Source organism: Cottoperca gobio, chromosome 12, assembly GCF_900634415.1.
Source record: "Cottoperca gobio chromosome 12, fCotGob3.1, whole genome shotgun sequence".
In the NCBI taxonomy this organism is placed as follows: Eukaryota; Metazoa; Chordata; class Actinopteri; order Perciformes; family Bovichtidae; genus Cottoperca; species Cottoperca gobio.
The window spans coordinates 3,374,188-3,382,445 of NC_041366.1; the positions used below are offsets into that span (position 1 = coordinate 3,374,188).

The 8,258-nt window shown below is 39.1% G+C and overlaps 1 long non-coding RNA gene across 1 annotated transcript; it reads left to right on the plus strand.

The window, feature by feature from the left end:
* The first annotated feature begins 3,357 nt into the window (after positions 1 to 3,357).
* On the plus strand, positions 3,358 to 5,856 carry LOC115017233 (uncharacterized). Its single transcript, XR_003833230.1, has 3 exons — positions 3,358 to 3,774; positions 3,884 to 3,975; positions 4,292 to 5,856. It is a non-coding gene; the product is annotated as an uncharacterized LOC115017233 (long non-coding RNA).
* Positions 5,857 to 8,258: the final 2,402 nt, after the last annotated feature.

The following is an 8,258-nucleotide window of genomic DNA, read 5'->3' on the forward strand; positions in this document are numbered from 1 at the left end:
AGTTTAGTTTGTTAAGGTGCTAATATCTTCTAAAACACAAAGCACATCTGAGGAATGTCATAAACCAAATAAACATAAACATTTGACCTGATGATGGTACGGGGGGAAAGGTTAGGAGAAAAGTTATATAATTGAATCCCGAAGTGAACACGGGTAGCAATCCAAAAGTAGTTAAGACATTTCTCTCAAAACAACAAATGTCAACATCATGGTGGAACTGCAGAAAAGGTTGATGCAAAGTCAAAAATACACAAACCCCGAAAACTAATGCAAAAGAAAAATGCGGCATATCCAGTTAACACAACAGAAGTTCTCCAAAAGACTAATGTAGAAAAGTTTTTATGTCGCCTCTTTACCGCTTCAAAAACAGACAAGCTCTCTTGTCTGGTCTCTCTCTCTCGGGTCAACAAATCAAGCTGTTCCCCTTAGCTCCCCCTAGAGGCCTGGAAAACGTCCGTTGTTTTCGACCGGATACGCAGCGTTTCTCTGTTGCATCTGTTTTCAGGTTTCGTATGTTTTTGTATTTGTTTTGAACTTGAGCTTGAGCTGCACCATGTTTTCCTGATGGAAACGTTTGATCCTGGTCGTGTCGTGTGTGTAAATGACTGAACATTGAAAAGTCAAAACGTTGCACAAACATTTTTATACTTGGCTGTGAGGGAAAAGTTGATATATTGATAAAAGCAAAATGCAACCAAGATTTATTAAATTAAACATGTTGTACATGAAGCGTGTGACTTAAATGTCACTAAGCTTCCACTGAAGAGACACATTTCTGCAGCAGATGAAAACATCAGATCTGTGTGAAGCAAGGAGGAGACTGCTAATTGAAACAAACAGAAATGCCATATTAACATCCTGATTACCACTTCATTGCACCCTCATCTCCTGCTATGGTTTAATGGCCCCCGACTGAAGAAATAGCGCTTCCAACTGTTTATCGTGATGCACCAAACTCCTAATATTCTCAGAACAGTAGTGGAAGGAATTGCATTCTATTGCATTTTCTTTTGCCAATTTTCTGGAAATGTGTTGAAAAATTGCACAACTTTTGCAAAGAAAGTTGACTACTTCTGCTCCAACTGCTGACTGTTGATAAACGGACCAAACTACAGGAACTTTAATTCAACTCGTCAACATTGACTTGCCTCTTTCACCTTACGGAGTATCTCCTCTGCACCTCCTGTTGGACACAGTGTGTAAACCTCTGGCCTGAAGCAAGAGAAATGCTTGATTTTCTTGGAAAACTTCAATTCTTTACTTTAATTGCCAATGATTTATATTTAAGTTGTACATAATAGGCTAGTATTTTCAAATGATCTAGTTATTCCACTGACTCAGTCACACCAGGCAAATGTGACCCCCCCCCCCCTCTTTCCCAGCTCGTTATGTAACAACCTCTATCTATCAAGGATGAGTTTTGCAGCTCCGTTTTGACCCAGATGTGACAGACATACTGTGTTCCTGTGCATTCCTGCTCCGTTTCAAGGTTAAAACACTCAGACTAAACCAGGATGTGTATTTTGAATGTTATGTAACTCTTTTCTGCGTTCACATGGTGATAATGAAAGAGAAGCAGTGAAAAGAGCTCAGCTTTTTTTCAATCAAAGATGGGTTAGGGTCATACAGTCCTGTGAACGAAAGAATCGAAGAATGAAAGAAAGAGAAATGTTTGTAATCTGCTCACATTTCATGAGCCTCAGAGAGTAGGTCACAGGCCATGACAGACATGTTAGCTTTACCTTTTTCCTCGATTTCCCAGTGTTTTATTTGTCTCATTTTATGACTTTTTTTGCTTTTTAGGAGGAGTGGAACAAGATATGAACACATAGAACAACATTGATTCATTATCACAGGTTTGCAAACTTATTACATGTCATACAGACATTATTATCCCATCAGAGTCATGTTTGTGTCCAAGTCTCCTTTTAGCTCTGGTTTGGTCTCAATCAACTTGTGATAAAAATATCTCTCTTTAGCTGCTAAATGTTTCTCTTGCATTTAGTTGTCTGCCTGCCTGCCAGCTGCTACTGAAAAGGAGTTCAAGAGTAAGTCTTGAACTCTATGAGCTAAAAGTGGCTAAAAAGCTCCGTATGTGGTGATTCTTTGTGGGTTTGTCACTATGAGCAACACCTCTGAGACTTCCTGCTTTGCCTGGTTGCACGTCGGCCATGGGGCTCATGCAGTGTATACAGCGCCTGTCAGGTGCATGCTGGCATGATAAAGTGGATAAAGAGAGTTTAGCTGTGTTGTGTGTTGTGTTGTTAGCTGTACTGTCTACTTCATGTCTGACATGATCATCATGTCAACACTTTTAACATAAAAGCTGTTGATTAAATCCACCTCAGATCAGGAACATAACACAGATTGAAACATGCTTGCACTTATGTATTTTGTAACAACAACGAGTGTGTCTGTGCTGTGTTCTTCATGACTTGTAGTTTGTTTGAGAGTGAAAGGCTGTGAAGGGCCAACAGGCAGGACTACTTTGCACTGCAACAAACAAGCCTTTATGTCGTACCTGCACCTGTGTATTTTTGCTTGCTTTTTCTCTGAGAGAAACCCGCACATACAGAGGGTAATTTGCAGAAATAGGCCAGTCATTGCATATCTGCAGGCACAGAGAAAAGAAAGCAAAAAAAGAAAAGTAGTGCAAAGTATTTCTCGAGGTGGGTTTTGGCGCTGTTGTGGTTTAAGTGGTGACCCATGGGGGGGGGGTTATCATGCAGGTGGAGCACTGCACTTGTTTCATGCACTTGTTGGTCGAACCAATAAAAAAACAATGGAACAACTATCACATAAAATACCTAAAGAGAGATGCATTAATATATAGACATATATAAAATAAATGATTGTGAAAAACTAACCACATACATTTATAAAGAATTAAAATATGAAATAAACATAAAAAAATAAAGTATTATTAACATTTTAAATAATATAGTTTTTTATTTTAGGTTTTATTTAGTCTAGATTCAAGCACCATTACAGTCCCCTAAATTCCAGAGGGGAAACAAAACCACCTTTCCCAACCCCAATTAGCCTGATTAACCCAATCCAAATCACACCAGCCAATCACCGCACCAATCAACCAATCAATCAAACAAACACACCGTTTCTTCTTTAAAATCTATTCATTTTTCCTACAGATTTTCGTCTCTGTCCTGTAGCAGTGGCAGCCCGGCGGTGCTGGACGAGAACGTAAGCTAGGTGGCCGCACTAACACATTTATTACTCCGAAGCTGTGCCAGACGCACATGGGATCCGTCCTGCGTACCCGGGGAACTTGAGCACCCGCAGCCGAGCGGAGGGGACCCTCAGCCCGGTCAAGGAGCAGCACTCACTCTGCCTGGACTCTTCCTCTTCCCCAACACACTATCAAAACAATCACTACACATTTCTGAGGTGATCCTTTTCCTCCCCGAGAGGCTCGCGGAGACACGGCGTGTTATTTATTTATATCGCTGTGTGAGCCTGACAGTCAGCCGCGGCGGACAAACTGCGTCTTAACGCGGAGAGGTCGGGCTTGTTTGGCTGGAGAAAACGCACCAAAACACACGCGGAAAGACTCCGGTGCTGTCACCCCCCTTCTTTTATTTCTTGTCAGCTTTTTCTTGCGATTTATTTCGTGCTGTCAAACCAGGAACCCGGGACTGAGCCCCTGCTCCGAGGATGAACTAGAATTGCGATCGCGGCTGTGAGGTTGTTTTACTGGATATATTTCGCTGTGGAGGAAAAGAGATCCGGGAGCGGAGCGGTGCGCAAAAAGCCGAGGTCTTCCTCTTTTCTTCTCTCCTCTCCCTCCCTCTATCTCTCCATCTATCAATCTGTCTACCTGTCCTCTTCTACCTATCTATCTCTTCATTTGTTTCCCTGTTTTTAGGTCCGTGCGATTTTGCTAAAATGCATCATCAACAGCGGATGGCAGCTTTGGGAACAGACAAGGAACTGAGTGACTTACTAGATTTCAGCGCGGTAAGGAAATTTATCTTTTACTTCATGTTGATATGAATATAATGACTAGTATCATGACAGTACAAGCCGTAGAAGAGCATAAACGCGTCCTGTAGGCTTCTTACAGCGACCACTGTTTACATGTCTAATGTTGCACGGCACATAACCTGCACATTTAAGCCTTCACTCAGTCTTACAACTATTTGCACAAAAGTGTGTTTATGTAGAGTAACTTGCACAAAAGTCACTGCATATTGTTGGTTTTGTAATTTCATTTTTGTTTGTGTGTGTGTGCAGAGAATTGTGATGCTGCATTGGTAATTTTGTTGTCTTATAGATGCGAAACAGCGATTTGAAAATGTTCCCAACATCCATGGTAGTATATCTCATTTTAAGTCCTTTTTTCATTCATGTGTCGACTGCTTTTCTGCCCATGATTATGATTTAGAAAATGTTTCTATTTGTCTGAGTGAGTTTCTGGGATGCTCCATATGCGCTCTGCATCGTGTTGTACAGAATATTTCTGATGCAAAAGGCTCGATGTGGAATCATGAACCTGCATGACAGTCAGAGAGACAGACAGATAGGCAGGTAGCCGAAAAGAGAGGAATGTGTCACAATTTCTCTCCGCACTCTAAATGTTCCAGCAGCAGGCTGTTCAATGCTCAAACTAAAGACTGTTTAAAAAGTTTGTGTCAAAAAGAAAAAGAAAAAAAAGCAAAGCACGGCCTGTGTTGAGAACTTGACCGACAGGAAACCGTGTCCCCGCTCTCGGCCATGTTTTCTGTGCGCCTCTCCTCCTCTGGGAGCAACTTTGGCCTGAAGAGGAGGAAAAAAATATCTGAAACATCCCAAAAAAAATAAAAATAACCCCGGACTGACATTTATATTGTTATGAAGCTTAGACAGTCAGCATGAACATAAAGATATCAGATCATATCAACACTACAGAAATTATGCTGAATGAGATGCACATGTATGAAAGAAAATCACCAAATATTCCTGCAAGATTTAAAATTCATAATGCAATAAAGAAATAAGATCACAGCTGAGGCCTGCTTACACAATGCAAGTGACTGGAGTGCTTTATGAATATCATGGCAGGCGCTATTAACACATAGTGTCAGAAGATCTCAGTATTAAAAGAATGAGATGAGTGATGCTGCACAACATCGCAAAATATAAGAAGTAAACCTTTTAAACTATATTGGAATATTAATGCATTCAACAGATTGCATACGATCACAGCTGAGGCCTTCATAAAGTAAACACTGGACAGTAACCGACCATTTAGCAGCATTATAGAAATAAAGATATCAATAGAGAGTTACATTTATAAGTTATTAAAAGAGCAACTAACCTCCACATTAACCCCCTAAAGCTTCACTATAGTAATAAACACTACACTACTGATAGAGATGAGAATATTTCAGGATTGTTCTTGTGATATTTTTTAACAAAGGACATACAATAAGAACACTGTTCAGCCAAAATTGAGAGCCACAGACTTATAATATTCCTCTATAGCTATAATTGAATTACAATATGTGCTCTATTGGCTGTGTTGGCCTGTTTTATATCATACAGACATAAGGAACCTATAGAAGTATTAAATGTATATGAGAACCATCATTAGTGGTACACACAATCTCTCCAGTCAGTATGACAACATTATAGGAATTTTGAAATGTCATTCATTAAAAATAAAATAAAATATGACAATAATATTCATGATTGAGAACCACAGACACATATCAAGTCTCTATAAGAATATTGCAATGCTATAAATATATTTTTTAAACAATACATGCAGTAAGCCTCCTGTTAAATACTGTGAAATGCTCTTTTTTAATATTATAGGTGGCAAAAATACCATTAAATCACCATAAATCTGCTCATTAATGGAAGACATATGCTCTTAAGTCACTATATGAATATTATAGGATTATAATTGTGCACAAAAAGTACAACAAATCTTCACAAAATCATTATTTAGTAGCTCTTAAGGTCCCTGAGGTATATAGCATAAATATTATAGACATTTAACCTATGTTTGAATTTTTAGAGGTTTTCAAAAATGTCAATCAGCCTGTCTTCAATTATATTTCTTGAAAAAATATTCAAACAAAGGAGGCGAGCAGCAGCTAGAGTGTGTCTCTTCTCATTATAAACGCAGGCCGGTCGCATTAATTTATGCGATCATCTGTCTTTGCACGCCCACAAGCTGACACCCGCAGCTCAGAGTGGTTCGACTGGGATATCGATAGACCTGCTAATAATCCAAACGAGATCTTTTATCTCGCAAGCATTTGTTTTCCCTTTATTTGTTGCAGCCGCGAGGGAGCAACCTCAGTCTCCAACATGTACACTTACAGGCCCCACAGGCTGTATTAAGAACAATTACAGATGGAGTATTTCCTTTTTTAGTAAGGGGTTTTAAAATGACTTATATTGTGGTTTGTTCAAAAGACAAGAAAAAAATCCTTCAAAAACCTCAAATCCTGAAAAGCTTTTTTAGCAAGCTCAGAGTGTCTCTACGATCACTGAGATTTCACCATCAAACACGCCGACACACAGGCCTGGTGTTTATCCAGGGAGGTTATCTATCGGGGTCACATGTTTCACTTTGATGAAGCGTTTTCTTGGGAAGCTTTACAGTAGCTTGTACATTAAAACAACAGGATCAGTATTCAGCTTCAGTGTCTGTCTCAACGTGGGCTGGTTTTCCTCTAGATGTGTAGAACAGATGGTAACTAGTTCTGATGATGATCTCATATGTTTAAGTCAGATATGAAGTAGATATGAAGTGTTTCATTCCGAAATGAGCCAACATTTGGCAAAAGTGACACTTTTGAATGAAAACACGTTTATAATAAATTGAGCAGGTGATTTAAGTGATCCTGTTTATTTTTCACAGATGCTGAATGAGGAATATGATTTCTTTCTGTTTCCCAAAAAATGCTCCCACAGTGTTTTGGAAAATGAACTCTTCATATCTGTGTTCAGCTCTGAGCTGAGAGTGTGTGATCATCAGGGCTGGGGATGCATTTTGAGTGCAGACTGAAATGTGACCAAAGCATCAACTATTGAAAACAGTCAAGTGCGGAAAGCTGGCATCAAGAGGTGTGGGCCCGAGTCACGACATGGACCAGAGTCAGACTCAAGTCATGGACCGGATTACTTTAGACCGATTTCAAATAAAACAAAATAAACCTTACAACTCCACTTTTACTTTAACGCCTCCGACTACTCCTTGACTTGGAATGACTCAATTTTCTCATCAAGCAAAACAAAAACATAGTTTATTTTTAACAGACATCAGTCGATACGGTATCATAAAGAATGATATGGTCAATATAAAAAACAACTTGCAAAATATATCAGGCTCAGAAATGTCAAATGACTGTTTCACAGAAATAACAAACCATGTTTGATTGATCAGTGAGATATTAAATGTGTTAACGTTAATCTTTGAAAGTAATTTCTTTTGCTGTCAGTCCCGTGCTGACTGATACTCTTATAATGATTTAAATGGGATTAGATTTGTCGAAGTGCACAAGCTGATTTGTTTAAGACTTGCAACACATGAAAAGGACTTGGACCTGGTTTTGGACTTGTTCTCCTTGACTTAAGACTTGACTTCCCTGTCTTCCCGTGGGACTTGGATATCTTTGGTCTTGTTTTGGAACCCAACACGGGATTTACCTGTCCTGGGACTTCACCTGTGTCCCCACGGGACTCAGGATTTACCTGCTTTTCACATGTTACTATAGGGACTTACCTGTCTTAACGTTGGACTTGAACTCTGGACTTGTTAGTCTTGACTTGGGACTTGACGTGGGTTTACGTGTCTTGACCTGCAGCCTGAGTCTGGACTTGTTTGACTTTACTCTTGACTTCCCTGTCATGACTTAACACTTGACTATGGACTTGTTGGTCTTGATTTGCGACTTGAAAAACAGTGACTTTGTCCCACCTCTGCAGGTAATACATCTTTGGCCAGATTTAACCTTTTGTTTGCTTATTCTTTGATCAGTTACTTCCTGATTACAATCAAATCTTGCCAATTTTAGACTGCAATTTATTTCTGCTAACTTTTAGAAAATATTTGAAATTCGAAAACTTGTACTTCCTTTTGTTAATGAAAAACATATTTATATTATAACTAATATGTAGGAAAATAATTATTTTGGTATTGGTACTAAAACTAAAGTATCCAACTAGTATTTAGTATTTAAATGATGCCCAGTGACACCCAGCCCTGGTGATGCTTCACCTTTTTGTTTTCTTAAATATCCATAAAG